Source organism: Capsicum annuum, unplaced genomic scaffold, assembly GCF_002878395.1.
Source record: "Capsicum annuum cultivar UCD-10X-F1 unplaced genomic scaffold, UCD10Xv1.1 ctg82819, whole genome shotgun sequence".
NCBI lineage: Eukaryota > Viridiplantae > Streptophyta > Magnoliopsida > Solanales > Solanaceae > Capsicum > Capsicum annuum.
The window spans coordinates 35,736-55,364 of NW_025893638.1; the positions used below are offsets into that span (position 1 = coordinate 35,736).

Sequence of the window (19,629 nt, forward strand, 5' to 3'; positions counted from 1 at the left end):
ACATGAGAAATATGATCGCCCAAAGGGTCTTCGGGATGAGGGGCTGACTGATTCCCGTTTCTTCTTTTAGGAGGCATATTCTGTAGAAGAAAGGGAGAAATGGATTAGACCGAGAGTGACTTAAGATTATGCTCACTGGTACAACATGAATATTGAAAAAAGGGAAGTTATTCCTAAAACATCTCATAGCCTCCTGCACATAAGTGTGGTGCACAACACACGCATATACAAGACTCTACTGACGCGACTTTCAGACTTCCTAGGAATCTATTGAACCTTAGGCTATGATACAAAGTTTGTAACACCCCTATTTTCTAAATCGGAATGCCACACGGTGTTTATGACCCCGAAGGACCACAAGATAACCCATGACTGATATCTGTACCTGTATACTATAATATATGATGTAATAATGAGGAAAAACATGAATAATAGACCATAAGGTTCAACTGAATAGAATATCTGACAAACGTAATATCCATATGGGTGGAAAATACCCAAAAACAACTGAAGTCTAAACTAAATCTGAAAGCCTCTAAATACTGTCTGAGCAAGGAGTTGAAGGAACATGTCTCTAACTAACTCTATTTAGCAAAACTAAACTGAAACAAAATAATATCATCCTCAAATGGATGAGGACTCATTGCAACTCTACGACTGGATGCTACTGCTGATCTGGAACACGTGTCTCTGAACCTGTAGTGTAACATATGAGAAAGCACCATAGCATAAATACATCAGTACGTCTAAATATACTGAGTATATGAGTGAGTTAGGCTAAATACAAAGGGTTATATATATGAACAATGCTGACTAATATGAATATGAGAATATATACATGCATAAGCAACTATAACTGAAGTCGTGGTGATACTGACTACTGAGTCTGAATATTGAAGACATAACTTTACTGATATTGAGATACTAAATAGATGAATGACTATTTTTGACAGTTTAAATTATAAAGAACTGGTCTGATTGACTATGTCTAACAGTCCTGAAATTGAATACTGATAACATAAGCTATGACAACTGACATACCTGATATAACTAAGATGATCGACAAGACTAATGTAACTGATACTAAGCAACTGTATTTAACAGTCTGAGTTCTAATGGAACTATCTGAGTTTTGTTCTATATAAAGTAACTAAATTTGAGATTAGTCCTATCTAGTGGGTGATATTTAAATCTGATGATTTTGATACTGATTAACTATAGTTGAGATCAGTCTTGTCTAATAGGTGATCTTGAAGTCTATTTATAATGATAAGGATTGACTGTCTCTAACAGTACTGAATCTGTACTACTGAACTGAGTTGACTGTATCTGACAGTCCTAAATCTATAACTGAAACTGTGGGATGTATTAATCTAACTGACATGCCCCATGCTAAGATGATAGGGGTCCAATCTCTGCCCTAACTGGAAGGGTGTCAGTACTGCACCACCAGTAAAGACAACTGCTGTGGAGTAAGTCCTAATCTAGTGGGTGACTACTGGGATCAGTCCTATACATATAAATGTGCTAACGGGTGACCTCTGAGTATGCCAGTCCTATTTAATGGGTGACATCTCGTACCTACGCTGGCTACGTAGTTCTGAAACTTAGGGATTACTTCTGAGGATCTCCGTCCTTTTTAGCGGGTGAGTCCCCATCCCTATGCTCACTTAGTGCTGAATCCTACTTTGATCTGAAAGACACTGAACTGGATAACTGAGCTAAACTGAATAACTAAACTGAACTGATTAGATAAAATGATACTGATTAACTGCACTAATACTAGTGGTATTGTTTAGCAGAGCTAAACTAAGTTTACTGAGTTCCCTTGACTGAAGGAACGTATTGAGTTTTGAGGACTGAATGAGAGTACTAAAATTACTGAGATCGCTAGGAATACTGCTGTTACTGAGATCACTGAGATTACTGAGTACTGAGGTTACTGAACTATCGAGACTGTTGAGATTTTTGAGTTTTCCTGAGTCACATGACTAACTAAATTCTATAGACCATGGCTTGACTGAGAGTATCGTAATAACATGGAACTAGGCACACAACTATATTATTTTGGGTACAAGTACCCCCAGGACTCGATGGAAGGAAACTGACACACATGACTGACTTGATCGTAAGAATAGAGTCCACAATTCACAATATCATAAGTAGGGGATTTTATACTACAGTTGGTTCTTAACATCTTATACATGGAAGGGGATGTGCACAACATGTATATACTCGTGTTGCTTCAATATCATGCTCATTCCATATCACAATAATAACGTGGAGTTCATGTGCAATCATAAAGAATAGAACACAGGCTTGTCATTTAAGCACTATTAAGTCATAAAAACATGGATTCTATCATTCTTGGCATTTTATCAAATACCTTACATTCACAACTTTGGGCATAGGTGTACTTATAAATTTGACAATCTTAATCCATCCAAATTTCATGGGTTTCAACTAACCTACTCACATACATCATGAAAAACACATCAAGATACAACCTTAAATCCAAACAACAATCATCAACATGAATATAGTTATAACACAATAAGAAAATCATAATTTATAATTCAAAACATGATTCTTGAGATCCATGGATGAAAAGGGACCCATGGATGAACACTACACCTACCTTAAAGCTTGATCTTAAAAGATATCTAATGTTTCTTGAAGGTTCTTGAAGAAATCCTTAGGCTTGTTCTTGATTTTTCTTGTCTAGGGTGTAACCCCTTTTGGGAGAGAATGTTCTTGTTCTTGAGGAGATGATCTTGAGAAAAAATCCTAATCTTGTGGTTGAGAGTTTATGAGAGAGCTTTTTGAGATGTTTAACTAAAGATAATGAAAGATAATATGCTCCTTGAGGGTTATAAGTCATGAAAAGTGAAGGAAAGACCAAAATACCCTTGCAAAAATGCCCCCCAATTGCTGGAAAAAATAGCTGATAACATTCGTTAAAAGTCATCAAGCTGGTGATAAGTCATCACGAAATGTCATCACAAAAGGGTTAAATCTTGATTTTCTGATTAAGGTTGACGAAATTGGTGATAAGTCATCACGGGCGTGATGGCTTTTCACAAAATATCATCACTGGGATTAGAAATCTACCCAGGGCTGACGACATTGGTGATAAGTCATCACGCCTATGGCAGCTTATCACGAATGTCGTCACTCAGTTTCCCAGGCTGCAAGACATTTAGGTATGTTTCACTTTCTTGGTATTCTATTTTTAAGCTTGGAGTCTAAAGTCTGAAAATCTTCTCTAATCCTTGTTTTTTTGTCTATCAGATCATGCCTCGTAGATATGAAAAACAAGGAAATTCTTTTGTTCCATCTGGGGATGATGCTGAAGGGGTACGTCCTACGACGGGGGTACATCTTCGATCTTAGGGTCCTATTCTGGATGGTATTGGGGTTCTTCCTAATTCTACCAGTTCGCTTCAGGTCCCTCAGGGAAATATGACGAATGCAGAATTTTGTCAATCTATCCACGTTATTGCTCATTTGGTTGCTGCTCAGGCTGAGTTGGATGCATTTGGTGGGTTGTTTGCTGAGTCCACAAGGTTTGTTTAATTTATGAAGATGGGTCCTCTTACTTTTACTGGAGTGAAGGTGGAGGATCCCCGAGGCTTCTTGGATGAAATGGTAAAGATATTCTGGGTGATGCAGGCTACAAATATGGAGGGGTTGAACTTTGTAGCTTATCAACTCAAAAATGTTGAGTATTAGTGGACCGAGGAGTAGGATAGAGATAGAGGTGATGTGGAAGAATCTGCATTATAGGAGGCCTTCTCTAATACCTTTTTGGATCGTTTCTATCCTCAGGAGCTGAGGGAAGCTAAGATGGAGGAGTTTGTGAATCTTAAGCAAGGGAGAATGATTGTCAGGAATATGCATTGAAGTCTAATCAGCTATTGAGGTATGCTTCTAACTTGGTGGATGACATGAGAATGAAAATGAGGAATTTCGCTTATGGTTTGAATAGAGTTTTGATCTTGGAGAGCAAGACTACTTTGCTCATTAAGGATTGATATTCCATTGCTTTGCTTTGCGACAATAAAATAATGTCGACCTTTAAAACCAAGTAAACCAACTATATGCATACACATCCATCTCTCTCTCTCTGTCTCTCTCTAATATATATATATATATATCCATGCCGGAAAAAGGAAATCAGGTTTAGCATGCCTTTAAAACCATTAACCTGGGTATGTATAGCTTAACTATCCTAGAACCACCCATGGGCTATATGGGTCTAGTGTAACCCCCTGAACGGGCCTCGATTCATGTAGCTGCACGTACCGAAGATACCATAGGAGTAGGGGATTCCCGAGTACCCTTCGCTCTCCATGACACATATGTACAAGTGTACTTAGGGGATTCCCGTGTACCCTATAAGTATCATATATGGCTGCCATAATCAATCCATATGTCAGTAAATATGAGTTTCCAGTGTTCGTCCGTTAGACTCACACCTTCATAGTTAGCTATCTCACCCCGTCATTATTGACCAAGTAAAACTATTACCATACAACCAAACCACCATTCCATTTATTATTAACCAAGGCTATATGTACTGTTATCGTAATACCAACTATAGCTTGCAATAATGTGCTTAGCCATCCTTTTTGAGTAAATGTATTCCCATGTACCCATAGATTACATTATCAAGTTGACTTGGGGGAATCCCATGTACCCCACAAGATGTTTGTTGTTAAGTTTGCTTGGGCAATTTACTTGTACCCCACAAGACTTTAAATTATACCAACCATAACCACCAAGACCTTACTGTTTAACCATTCCAAACTATTTAGGGTTCCATTACCAAGTTATACCATAAATGAAAGTATAACAATTTAACCAAAAATATTATAATAGGCATTTTATCAAACACATGGGGGCATAATGTTTCCAAGTACCAATTAACTATTCCCATTCAAACAAATGTTCAAACCACCATAATAATATGAAAAGCATAAGTAAAAGATTTAGGAAAATCATAACCAACCATTGTAACCAAACCCCCAACATATAGTTGAAAACCCAAAATCATACAACAATTATGACATGAAACAAATCATAAACATGCCTTTAGTTAGAACTAACAATGAGGGAGGAGTACATGCCTTAGATTAAGAAGATGATAGAGAGAAATCACCCTTGTAAGTCCCTAAATTGACCCTATTGATGAAATTTTAGCCTTCTTTGACCTACGAGCCTTTGGGATAATTTGAGAGAGTTTCTAAGTATTTAAGATTAGCATATTATGGTAAATAATATCCCAAAAGAGTTATAAGTCTTGTGAAGTTAAGAGGTTAATAGGGGAAATATCCAGATTACCCCCAACTTAAACTACTTAAAATTCCTGCAGGATGGTACGACCACCCCACCCCAACCGTACCCTAGGGTATTGGTACCCTATATCATAACTTAGGCCTCACCTTGGACCCTAACACTGTCCAACATATGACCACCCAAGCCAAACAGTACTTAACCATACGACTAGTACCATAAAATCGTACCCTAGGCAGAATAAAATCACCTAGGCTTAACTTAGGGCAACTTATGATAGACATCTTACCATTTGTACCCTAAGGTATGACTAGTATGATTCAACCATACCTTTGAAAGAATCAACCAACCCACATTGGTTACTATATGACCAAAACTAACCAAATCCTGCACCATAATATGAGAAGTACCCCAAGCCATATGATGTTCAGAAGCTAAAAATCGAGAAATTTTTCTAAGTGTCAAAACCCAGGGTGTTTCAACCGTGAAAGTGGAGTTCCCGAGGGACCAACATAAAAAATCACACTAGTCGACATAGGGGTCTAAATGACCAAGAGGTTTGAGTCCCCCTTATTATTATTATATAATTGGGATGTTTGAGTCCCTCATGTTATATAAATTGGTGTTTAATTCACCTTTGATTTATGCTGGGAGATTTGAGTCCCCCATCAGGTATATGACATATGATTATCCTCTCATTCGTATGACTACATGCACTAGAGCCCTTCTAACTGGGGGATAATTAAGCTCATATATCCTGTGGGTTCCTTGATTATGATGGTTATGCTATATAATGTAGGTTAAAGTTTTAAATGTTTATACTAAGCCTTATTCCCTACCCCATCATGTGATATATATATGTATTTGCATTTGATGATGTGCATTAGAATTGATTGGTTTTGAATTATTGCCCATGGTATTATTTTACCCTTATCCTTGAGTTACACACTAGCATTCCAAAAGCTAACCATCTCTGTATGTTTTATCCCCACGCGATATAGGTACCAAAATATTTTATACCTTTCCTATGTAGTGATTAGGTATTTATGGATAGCTCATGAGTTGGCTTGAAGTTTTGAGCTTTCATCCTTTGAAAGATTTTATTTTATATTTTGGTTTCTTATGTTTTAGACTTTGTTTCAGACTTGCTTTTGGCTATGGTAAGGGGTATGTCCCGACACTTCATTAGTATTAAGTTTTGTTAGAGACTTTGTGGGTACTGTGGACTTGGGTGTTATGTTGGTATCTGGTATTGGTTATCGGTGTCGGTTTGTATTTATTTATATAACTTCAAATCTTTAAACTTAAGTTACTCTATCTTGTTATATATTCAAACTTCAGTTCTTGTTAGTGTGTGTTGTGTTCTGTTACTAGAAAATGGGAGTGGTCTCTGGTCTTTGGTAGACTTGAGATGCCCGTCATGTCCAGGACCTAGTTTGGGTCATGACAAAGTTGGTATCAGAGCCTAGTTTTATAGTTTATTTGATATCCACAAAGTCGTGTCAAGTAGAGTCTCTTTTATGGGCATGTAGTGCACCACACTTATAAGGGAGAGGCTACGAGGCATTTAAGAATGTTTTTCTTTCTTGTTGTCTTCTTTTTGGGCTGTAGAGTTTAAGGCCTTGAATCTCTCTAATTCCTATTTTCTCACCTTTTAGAACATGCCTCCAAGAAGATTTGATATTTGTGGAAACTCTTTTGTTCCATTTGAGGACAATATGGAGGGAGCTCGTCCTACTTTTTAGGGTACCAACCCGATCTAGGGTCGCTACTTCTGATTGCCCCTATGGAGTCCTACCAGTCTTCACTGATCCTACTCTTAAGGGTGACACTCATGCTCAGTCACCTCAGGGAGATATTACAATACTGAGTTCTATCACTCCATTCATCTATTGACCCAGTTTATGACATCTCAGCCACAACATTGGGTCCTGCTAGTATTGTTGTGAGTTCTTTTGAGGCCACTAGAGTTGGCGAGTTTATGAGTTTCACCCTCTGACTTTCAATGGTACTAAGGTTGAGGAGTATCCTCAAAGGTTCATAGATGAAATAAAAAAGATCTTTCGAGTGATGCATGCTAATAATGTAGAAGGTATGAAATTTTCTTTATATTAACTGAAAGATATATCGTATCAGTGGTATAAGAAGTAGGATCAGTGTAAGGACGATGACACTGAGTCAACTTTGTAGGATGATTTCTCAAGTTCCTTTATTGATCGCTTCTTTCCCTAGGAGTTAAGGAAAGCAAAGGCTGAGAAGTTCATAAATTAGAAGTTAGATAGGATAAAAGTAAAGGAGTATGCCTTAAAGTTTTATTATCTGTCGCGTCCTGCTCCTGAGTTAGTATCTAGCATGAGGGATAAAATAAAAAAGTTTGCTGTTAGATTGTCCTGTGATTTGATTCTTGAGAGCAAGGTTGCCTTGTTGAACAAACATATGGGCATCTCTAGACTAGTGGTGTATATGTAACAATTCGAAGAGAAAAATAAAAAGAAAGCTGAGGTAAGAGAAAGACAGTAAGAGATTTAGACATTCAGAGCAGGGTAGAGGCCATCAACAGAGTGGTAGAGATGGTGGGAAATGGTCTTAGAAGAGAAATTGAAGGAGTCTTAACTCCTATTCGATGGCTAGTGCTCTTTATTTAAAGCCATCTAATGATCGACATTTTTAGAGTGGTGATGGTTCTAGGGAACAGGGTGCCCAATCTCAAGCTAGTGGGGCCCAGTCTGCACCATCATATCCTCTTTTAATATTTTATAGTTAGTTGCACCATGGTCAGTGTGAGAAGCGGAGGAATAAGTACTTTAGTTGTGGTCAGATTGGTCATATGCATCAAGATTCTCCTTCAAGGGTTGCTTAGGTTCATATTGCTACTTTATCAGCTTCTATACCAAAGTGTGCTTGGATCCGGCACTGGTTGAAACCATCTCAATGCTTTTACAACCCATCAAGAGTTCAAGGCATCTCCTGATATCATCACTGGTATGTCGACAGTGTTCTCTTGGGATGTGTATTGTTTGCTTGATCTCAAGTATACTTTTTCTTATGTGACCCCATTTATGGCTGTGTATTTTGGTTTCGGTCCTAAGCGTATTTTAGACCTCTTTTTTATTTTTACATTGGTGTGTGACTTTGTGCTTGCTAGAAGAGTATATAAGGGTTGTATGGTATCTATTTGTGGTAGGGAAACTTTGGTGGATTTGATTAAATTATACATGGTTAATTTTGATGTCATATTGGGAATGGATTGGTTGCACTCATGCTATGCCTCTTTAGATTGTTGGACCCGTAAGGTCATTTTTAAATTTTTTAATAAGCTGGTTATTGAGTGGGAAGGGAGTTCTCTAGTTCCTAAGAAGAGGTTTATATCATATCTTAGAGCTCGGAAATTAATTTCCAAGGGGCGTATTTATCATTTAGTCCGGGTTAAAGATTCTAACTCAAAAGGTCCTTCCTTACTGTCTGTACCTGTGGTTAGTAAATTTCCTGAAGTCTTCCCTGAGGATCTTCCTAGTGTGCCTCCTAATTGGGAAATTCATTTTGGGATTGATCTTCTTCTAGACACTCATCCTATCTCTATACCTCCCTATAGAATGGCCCTGGCTGAGTTGAAAGAACTAAATGAGCAATTGAAAGATCTTCTAAATAAGGGCTTTATTCTCCCTAGTGTCTCTTCTTGGGGTGCTCTAATTCTATTGGTGCATAAGAAGAATGGTCCCTTTAGATGTGTATAGATTATCGCCCGTTGAATAAGTTGACTGTTAAGAATAAGTATTCGATTCCTAGGATCGATGATCTCTTTGATTAGCTTCAGGGTGCTAAGTACTTTTCCAAGATTGATCTTTTGTCGAGTTACCATCAGTTGAAGATTAGGGAAGTAGATATCCCTAAGACTACCTTCCAAACTCGGTATGGTTATTTTGAGTTTTTGGTGATGTCTTTTGGTTTGACTAATGCCCCAACGCATTCATGGATCTTATGAACCAGGTATTTATCAGTTGTTAGTTTTATTCGTAATTGTGTTTATTGATGATATTTTGGTGTACTCTAAGAGTGAGTTTGATCATGCCGATCACCTCTACTTTGTGTTGCAAACCTTGAACGATCAATGATTGTATGCTAAATTCTCCAAGTGTGAGTTTTGGTTAAATGCTGTGACCTATCTAGGTCATGTTATTTCTAGTAAAGGGATCATGGTGAATCCATAGAAAGTTATGGTGGTTAAGAAGAGGCCTAAAACTACGACTCCAATTAATATTCAAAGCTTCTTGGATTTAGCCAATTATTATAGAAGGTTTATGGAGGGCTCCTCATCTATTCGGCTCCATTGACTAAGTTGAACCAGAAGAAGGCGAAATTTCTATGGTCAGATGCTTGAGATGGGAGTTTTGAGAAGCTGAAAGATAGGTTGACTTTTGATCTGATTTTGACACTGTCCAAGGGTACTGATGGCTTTGTTGTCTATTATTATGCATCCAAGGTGGGACTTGGTTGTGTCTTGATGCATCATGAGAGAGTTATAGGATATATTTCTAGACAATTGAAGGTTCATGAGAAGAATTATTCGACTCATGATTTGGAATATTTGATGTGGTATTCACATTGAAGATCTGGCGACACTATTTTTTTGAGACCCATGTTTATATTTATTCTGATCATAAGAGTCTACAATACATGTTCACTTAGAAGGAGCTAAATCTCAAGCAAAGAAGGTGGCTTGAATTGCTAAAAGACTATGACATGAGTGTCTACTATCACCCAGGTAAAGCTAACATAGTTACTGATGCCCTTAGCAGGTTGTCCATGAGGATCTTATCTCATGTGGATGAGGAGAAACAGGATTTGGTGAAGGATATTCATCATTTATCCAATCTTGGATTTCATCTCTTATATTCTGAGGATGGTGGTGAGTTTGTGCAAAAGATGGCAAAATTATCTCTTGGTGCTGAGGTAAAGAAGAAATAGGTGTTGAACCTTATCTTGATATAAATCAAGAAGGATGTGGATGGGCAGAAAGTGATAGCTTTTGAGATTGGTGGTGATGTTATCTTGAGGTACCAAGGAAGGCTGTGTGTTCCCAATGTTGATGGGTTATAAGGAAGAATTTTGGCGAAAGCTTATGAGTCACGTTATACGATTCATCATGGTTCAACAAAGATGTATCATGATCTTAAAGATATATATTGGTGGAATAACATGAAGATGGATGTTGTCAATTTTTTGGCTAAGTGTATGGTGTGTCAGCAAGTGAAGGTAGAGCACTTAAGGCTCGGTGGATTATTTCAAGAAATTGAGTTACCTATATGGAAACAGGAAATAGTAATATGGATTTTATTACCAGTCTTCCATAGTATCGAAATTAGTTCAATTCTATTTTGGTCATCATGGATAGGATGACTTAAGTATGCTCACTTCTTGCCGGTGAGAACTAATTACTCTGCCGAGGACTATGTAAAGTTGTTTATTCAAGAGATTTTGAAGTTGCATGGTGCGCCTATTTCTATTATCTTTGATCGAGGTACTCAATTCTCATCATATTTTTGGTGATCATTTCAGAGATATTAGGGGACAAAGGTAATCCTTAGTACTGCTTTCCACCATAGGCAGATAGGAAAATGGAGAGAACCATTCAGACACTGGAGGATATGCTTAGATCCTGTATGATCGACTTTGGTGGTAATTAAGTCAATCATTTTCACCTTATTGAGTTTGCGTATAATAATAGTTATCAATCGAGTATTGGGATGCCTCCTTTCAATGATTTGTATGGTAAGAGATGTAGGTATCCTATTGGGTGGTTTGAGGTTAGTAAGAGTAGGTTGTATGGTCCCGACTTGGCTCACCAAGCTATAGAGAAGGTGAAGGAATTAAATATAGGCTTAAGACTGCCCAATGTCACCAAAAGTCCTATACGGATGTGAGGAAAAGGGAGTTAGAGTTTAATATTGGTGACTGGGTGTTCTTAAAGGCATCTCCCGTAAAGAGAGTGATGTAGTTTGGGAAGAAGAGGAAGCTCAGTCCCCGATATGTTGGTCCGTATTTAGTTTTGAGAAGGGTTGGTAATGTTGCATATTCATTAGGTCTTCCATGTCTCGATGTTGAGGAAGTGCATGGGTGATCCTTAATTGGTTGTTCCTTTAGAAGCTGTGGGCATTTCAGATTCCTTATCTTATGAGGAAGTTTTGATGGAGATCTTGGATTGGCAAGTCCGTCGGTTGCGGACAAAGGACGTGGCTTCGTTGAAGATTCTTTCGAGGAACCAAAACTTTGAGAAAGCTACTTGGGAAGCCGAGGAGGGCATGAAGTCCAAGTATCCGTTCCTATTCCGTATTCTAGAAAATTGTGCTTAAGGTATTTGTGATCATAACATCTTTGTTTCCTGACTTTGGTAAAGAAAATTATGGTTTCCTTGATATCATTGTTTTCTGTCTTTATTAAGGAAAGAGTGAGTGTGTTTCTGTGTTAAATAGTGCTAAGGGATACCTTGTCCCATCATTTGAGGATGAATAATCCTAAGGAGTGGAGAATGAAACACCCCAAGTGTTGATCCCTGGAAAATTTTGAGTTCTGAGCTTACTGTCCTGACTACAACTCTCCTTATGAGTCGTAGGGAGTCATTATCGGTCATAGGACCCAGTCGTAACGTGACTAGTGAGATTCGTCTAAGAGACTATTTTGACTATGACTACTATGTTACGAGTCTTAAGGACTCTAAACAACTCGTATAGTCCTTTTCGTAAGAAAACCAATGTAATGCCCAAAGTATTCTGTCCTGAGTACGACTAGGATATAACGAGTTGTATGGAATCATTACGAGTCATAAGGTCCTTTCAGTAACCAAACCACTGTTGGTGGTCTAGGACACTGTACAGACTGTGACTAAGAGGAAATGAGCCATAAGGTGGCCCTACGAGTTGTAAGGTCACCCGTAACGACTGGTGACTTATTTTTTAGCTTTTTAATAAGGGTATTTTAGACATTTTCCTCTTATATCAATAATAACCCATGACCTATAAACATACTTAGGACCCTATTTTCATTCATAATACACATTACATTCTCTTCTCTCTCAAATTGTCTCAAGCATCAATACATAGGGTTTCTAAGAAGTGGGACAAGTAGAGCTTCAAGGGTTGAATTCTCTCCATAATCTTGGGTACTTCAGACATGTGACTCTACTCTTAAACTCATTTTTATCTAATTCATGAATTTACATGGTTAATTATATGGATTTGAAATAAGGGTTTTGATATAGTTGAGGGCTTTGACATGAATGGTTCTTAAATTTATTTCCCCTAGTTTATTATGCATTATTCATGCTTTGTTAACAGTTTTAAATTCATGGGATGCGTGGGATTGGTGAATAATCAAAGTGGTTATGTTTTCCCCAATTGTGATGAATTTTGCTTTGACATATGGTTTTGAAAATTGAGTTTTCTCAATCTAAATGTGAAATTGATAATGATACATGACTTTGTTGCATGTGTTGACTTGCTCACTTGTACTAATGCATTAGCATAAAAGGTTAATGAACCATGACATGATTTTATCAAACTTTGGTGTATATGAATTCCCCGTGTGAATGTTATTTGAACTTAAGGTGTAATAAATTTCCCTCGTGTAATGGTTAATGGATCGTGGCATGATAATGAACTTGCAAGTAGGGTTGGTATGTCGATAACGGGATGCCTGAATGCATAGTCGATTTAATAAATTGGGATGTGGGTAAATATTTTAATTGAGATTAAAAAGGGCTTGTGCAGTCGGGCCATGAAAGTGTAGGTCCAGAGGGACCAACATCCAAAATTGTACTAGCCGGTGTGGGGGTCTAGATGACCGGTAGGTGCTAGTCCCCTTTATTATTACTATATTATTAGGAGGTTCGAGTCCTTCATGTTATATAAATTAGTGTTTAAGTCACCTTTGATTTGTGTAACTACATGCACTGGGGTCCTTCCGACTGGGGGAGAGCTGGGCCCATATAGCCCGTGGGTTCCTTGATTATGACGTTATGCTACACAATCCAGGTTAAAGTTTTAAAAGTTCATGATAAGCCTTGTTCTCTACCTCGATATGTGATATATGTGTGTGTGTGTATTTGCATTTGATGATATGCATTGGATTTGATTGGTTTTGAATTATTACCCATGGTATTATTTTATCCCATATCCCTAAGTTACAATGATATCCTGCCTTAGCTGCTTTATCCTTCCCTTAACCTCCCCAGAAAGAGTCCATTCATTATTGTCTTGGGGAACCTGAAATGGAATCGGTTCAAGAACTAACCACAGAAAGTATTTTCCACCGATTGATATTTCTCGTATTTTAAGAGCTTTACTGAAGCTATTGGAAGTGACTCTACTCCAAAGTTTTTTGGGCTAGGTACCTCAACCCAATAGTTCGCTAGGGCGGTGCTCAGATCAACACAAATAAAAGAAGATACTAGAGCTCCAACGCTAATCGTCTCCTGACAGTGTATCCCCATGCGATACATGCGTAGAAAATTCTTCTTCCTTTCCTGCACAGTGATCAGGTGTTCATGGATAATTCGTGATTTAACTTAAAGTGGTTAGCTTCTATCCTTCAGAAGACTTCATTTCATGTTTTGGTTTCTTATGTTTTAGACTTTGTTTCAGACTTATTTTTGGCTATGGTAGGGGGCATGTCCCCACACTTTATTGGTATTCAGTTTTGTTAGAGCCTTTGTAGGTACTGTGGACATGGGTGTTCTGTTGGTAGCCGGTATTGGTTATCAGTATTGGTTGGTGGTTATTGGTATAACTTAGAATCTTTGAATTACTCTGTCTTGTTATATATTTGAACTTCAGTCCATGTTAGTGTGTGTTGTGTTCTATTGAATAGGAAATAGGGGTGGTCTCCGGTCCTTAGCGGACATGAGATGCCCATCACGGTTAGGCCCTATTTCAAGTGGTGACAAAGTCTAACCATATAAGAATAATAAATACAAAAAGATATAATAACAACACAATCATAACTCCCAAAATCTAGTGTCAACAATATAAGAACGTATCTTGCTCGAATCTATATGAAATACGTAAGATATCCAAATACAAGAGAAACTCTGTCTCAGAAATGAAAGTAAAGACATAGTCTATAAGAAAGGTAATAGAAGACATCTGAACTCTTTGAGGCCAACTACTACCTTAAAAACTCCAACAATCGCTCGAGTCAAGCAAGCTGAGGCATACTCGAGCTAGGACCTACACCGAAAGGGTGCAGTGGCATTAGTATGGTCCACTTGTACTCAGTAGGTATTATAGGAAAACCAAGAAACTAATAGATAAAGAATAAAAAATATACACTAAGGGCACACCATCTACAAATAGAAAATGTCCTACAAGGTAGCCCACACCGCTTGTACTAACAATTCTACAATATCCATACACAATACAATAACATACCAGGTAGGGATATAAATGTACACAATATCATATACAAGTGGAACAAAAGAGAAACATTTATAATCAAGATCATCAAGTACAAGTAAATAAAGATAGAACAAGCATAACATAAATGCAATAAAGTAAATGCAATGTATATGATGATGATGATAATGATGATGCACGAGGTCGTTGCACAACCTCTGGAATCATTGCACAATCCCCGTACACACTCGTGGAGGCAAGCCTCCCAACGTGGGACCCATTGGGGGTTCATAAATCCATACATATATCCATATCCATATCCATATCTCTTCTCCGACATATTCCTTGGGGAGAGTTTTATAAGATACCATATTTTCTGTCATATAAAGGTGTTTCCACGGTGGCATCATTTGTTTCATGAGTTAGTATGATATGGGTAATGCTCACAACCAATCATAATGAGCATTTCCCCTACCAACCACATGATATATTTCCATATATACGAGATAATATCCACTTAGTATTTCTATTCATCTATGAATTTCCACATGTTTTATATGCCAAAAGTATGAACATATATATCACAATGCATCAAATGTACCACAAAAGGCATTTGCAACCACACAATACAATTATTCACATGTATTCAAGGCTATCAATATCATATAGGACCCCACACAGTAATATATGTCACATAATATATCAATTTCAACAATTACATGACATATAGGCCCCACATGGGTACAACACATAGATAACCATTTTTCATGATTAGTTCCCCTGTTAACATGCATTTTGTACCAATATTTACTTCCCAACCCAGTCTAAAAAGTTAAATCATAACCTACCTCGAATGCCAAAATTGGTCTGCTACACTTAGATCCCGAAGTCCTACTCCTCACGAACAATCCTAATATCAACTAAAATAAAAAAATATAGAATCTATGCATCAAAACAAAGCTAACAATATCCCCAAAATGGGTATTCACAAAAGAAGGGCAAAATTAGAATCTTATTATATAAATGTGTTTCCCATATTTTTAGGAATCTACAGCTAAAAACTCAAGTCAAATTGAGTAAAAAAGGAGGCTCAAATTGAACAAAAACCATTTTTAAGCTTTACTTGATAAAGTCTTTGAAGTTCGTGTTAAAATAAAAAATCAAAGTTATTTTGAAGGTTAGATTGATGAAAACTAGTAATTATAGGATTAAAATATTATTCAAGTAAAAAGGAGTGAAACTGGGATTTAAAATCAAGCCCTAAGATTTTTGAAATTTTGAGTAATTAATCAAGGAGTTAGAGTAGAAAATGATGAAATCTCATCTTAAATCCATAATAGAATCACAAAATAGATGTTAATCAAACTTTCCAAGCCCACACAAACTTCACTTTTACGCCCTCACACTATTTTAGGGTTCAAATCTCAAGAGGCAAGGTGAAAGAATGAGCAAAATTGGGTAAAAGGGCCTTTTTATATTTTCATTAGGTTACCAGGCACAAAAAGGCATAAAACGTACCCCTAGAATATGTTTTACCCTTTGTGCACTAGTTAACCTGGTGCACCAGATTTTAAATCCAAAACAAACTTCGACAGTGTCTGAGATTCATTCTAAGTCCAATTTACATAAATGAACTATGAAACCCCATTAAATTTGATGTTTTGGACGTGTTGGCGAAGTCCAATTTTCAAAAAGACATTGTTTCATAAAGTCGATCCTCGAAATCCAAAATCACAATGTCCAAAATGAGGGTCAAAATGAGATTTAAAAGCCACAAAACTACACAAATATGTGACAATCCTAAAATTAACATTTCAGATCTACTGGCACAGGCTGTTCAGCTATCCATCACATAGATCAAAAGATAATCATAGAAATCCAAAATAAGGGTCTCGAAGCCACAAAAAACCACAACATCCCATAAATGATACCAAAATGCATCAAAAAATATGCCAATCACCCCACACCCCAGAAATAATACAATGAAACTACGAGGAGGGGTAAACAATCAAAACACGCAAAACCACAAATTTCACATATTTCATCAAATTTTTAGGTCGTCACAACTTAATTGTTAATAAAGTGAAATAAAATTCTATAAATACCTAGGTTATTATATATATATATATATATTGTATATGTATATAATATAAAGAGGTATTAAATAAATATAGGATTTAACTTACAAGGGTAAAATGAACAAAACATAGGCTAAAGGGGGGAGTGTGACTATTGTTCAATATTGAGGGGGAGGGGGTTGATTTTGAAAGAAAAGTTGAGGGGTAAAAATGATTTTCACCCTTATTTGAAATGGAATTGAGAAATAACTACTTTTAATTCTTGCTAAAGTACGAGACAAACTAAGCATTGATAACTACTTTTACAATGAATTTAAAATTCAAGAAATACTTGAAATTCCAAATTTCATGTCAAGCTCCAAGTAAAATTTACAAGGTTTTTAAATGTGACTTTTCAACTTCAACATTTTAACCTGAAGTTTGAACAATCACAATTCAAACTCCAAATTTTTGTTTAAGTTTGTAAAAATTAAAGTGAAATATTTTTTGAATGTATCCTGAGTTCTGAAATAGTGCAAAAAAAAAAATAGGTACTAAAAGTAAAATAACTATCACGAGTAGAGAAATATTAAATGGTATTTTAAGATACACCATATAAGTTTTGAAGTTGTTGTTATTAGTAAAACTAGTTCATACAAATGTTGATCGCAAGTTATCAATTGTATGCAGTTTAGCTCTTGAGAATCTGCGTAGGATCGAAACCTTCTCTTCTATTAGGTCTAGAGGGAACTCCTTGTTAAGTCCCTTAGTGACTTGGATTGATGCTTAGATAAGTTGCACATTGATTGTGAAGTTGATTTACGCCACCAAGATGCAATCCCTCATAACTATACTTCATCGGCCACCCATGAATCATGATTGATGCTAAAATATTAGCTTGTTTCAAGACTATAACCTAAAGAAGAGGAAAAAGAAAAAGAAAAAGAGAAAGAAAGTGTTAATGGAAAGAAGTATATATATCCTTTCAACGATGCACAAATCAGTTCATATTAGACAAAAACAGTAACCAAAGTTAGAAAGACAAGATTTAAGAAAAATTAAAAGTACATTAGAACAGTATTATGCTACAACCCAGTAGAAAACTGATTAGAAATACCAAAGGACACTATTTTAGAAAACCTACATAAGATGACTTTGGTTGAAATTGTGAAGTATTACACAAAATAAAATGCCAAAGCACGCTAATAAGAGCATGCATCAAGGTTATAACTTAATCTTAAACCTATTAACATTGTCAGACTCAATGAAAAACTCTCAGTGTCACACAACATAACTTCTTGTTTATCATCATTGTATATTTACCATTATGTCTTGAGAAAAAGCAAACCAAATCCTGATCATGAACTAAAACATAATTAAGTGACTTATTATGTAGAGACCGGGTTCCCATGCCATACTCATTACTATCTGCATAAATTCATTCCTAAACAAAATAGAAATTATGATAAAATAATACGATAATTGAGATATAAGAATATTATGATTAAACCTAACCTCGACATTTTTTCAAATATTTTGTTAAGAGAAAAGGTGAAAAACACACCTAAACTACGATCAAGTCAAACCTTTACACACAAATTCTGTAAAGAGTGACCGAACATATCTACCTTCTATAGAAAATAGAAAATAACAACAAAATTTAACTATAACAAATTAATACGATAATCAATATATCAAAATAATACGATAAAATCTAACCTTAACATAAAATTTTTCAAAGATCAACTGAACATTCATCTACCACCTGTATAATGGAGAAATAATAGTTTCCAATAAGATAATCGAGAAATCAGAACAATAAGATTAAATTTAATCTGTATATAAAAATTTCTCAAAGTCCATCAGAATCAATGGTAGACCCAGAATTAAAGGTTCATGGGTGCTCAGAAGGTTCGGTACATATATCGATACCCGAATTTTAAGATTCTACCTGAAAAACCAAAGCATCCAACTATATTCTTAGTTTAATGAGTGATTTTGTCCATCTTATACCAATTTTTATATATTTATTACGTAATTATACCTAATTTTTATCTAATTTAATGGGTGTCGGAGTGCTAAAAAATTACTACAATATTGATATAAAACTAGAATTAATAATAGTAAGAGAGTAATCACAAATACTGTGTCATGACATGTCACTGCCTTGAAAGTAATTCGGCCGGACTACGATGTAAATTCTTCCATCCAGTTGCTCCCCAAGGTTCTAAAACTACTTCTAAACATGTGTCCTTATGGTTGAAAGTTTGGAGGCTTCCCAAAACCAATTGCCCAAAAATAATTCATGAAGAAGAGGAAAGGAGGAAGATATTTTCTTTCTTTCTTTGTTGTGGTATTTCTTTTTTTTTTGTGTGTCTTGTATTCACCAATGATATGATTTATATAGGGATGCAAAAAGCTATCGCAAGAGGAGAGTTAATGGTATTAAAGTACCATTAATTCAAAATACCATTACACCAAATGTTACGGATACTTGGTTTTCATTTGGATCGGATATGCAGGTTTATCTTATTTGAAACATATCTTATTTGAAACATACTGCTTTATATTTTTTCTTTATTCATTGAATTACACATAATGCTTTAAGAATGAATTAACTCCACAATCCCCCACTAATGCAAAGATAAAAAATATGAATAATTCTGGGCAAAAGAAAGGAACATGTACGCAAGTGTCAATATCTTTCAATTTGAATTAACACGTAGTGATATGGGGCAACAACAAATATCCAAAAAGTAAAGTACTCCTAAACTAGATGGACATAATTTGAGACCTCCACAACACATACCATATCCTTGATTTTAAGTGACCTCCGTGATACTACAAGGTACTTTTTTGTTCATGCACACAAACTTTGGATCTTATGAGTG

At 36.2% G+C, this 19,629-nt stretch overlaps 1 pseudogene; it reads left to right on the forward strand.

Annotated features, from left to right (window-relative positions):
• The first annotated feature begins 3,294 nt into the window (after positions 1 to 3,294).
• Positions 3,295 to 19,629, forward strand: part of LOC124895532 — a 53,207-nt pseudogene continuing 36,872 nt past the window's right edge.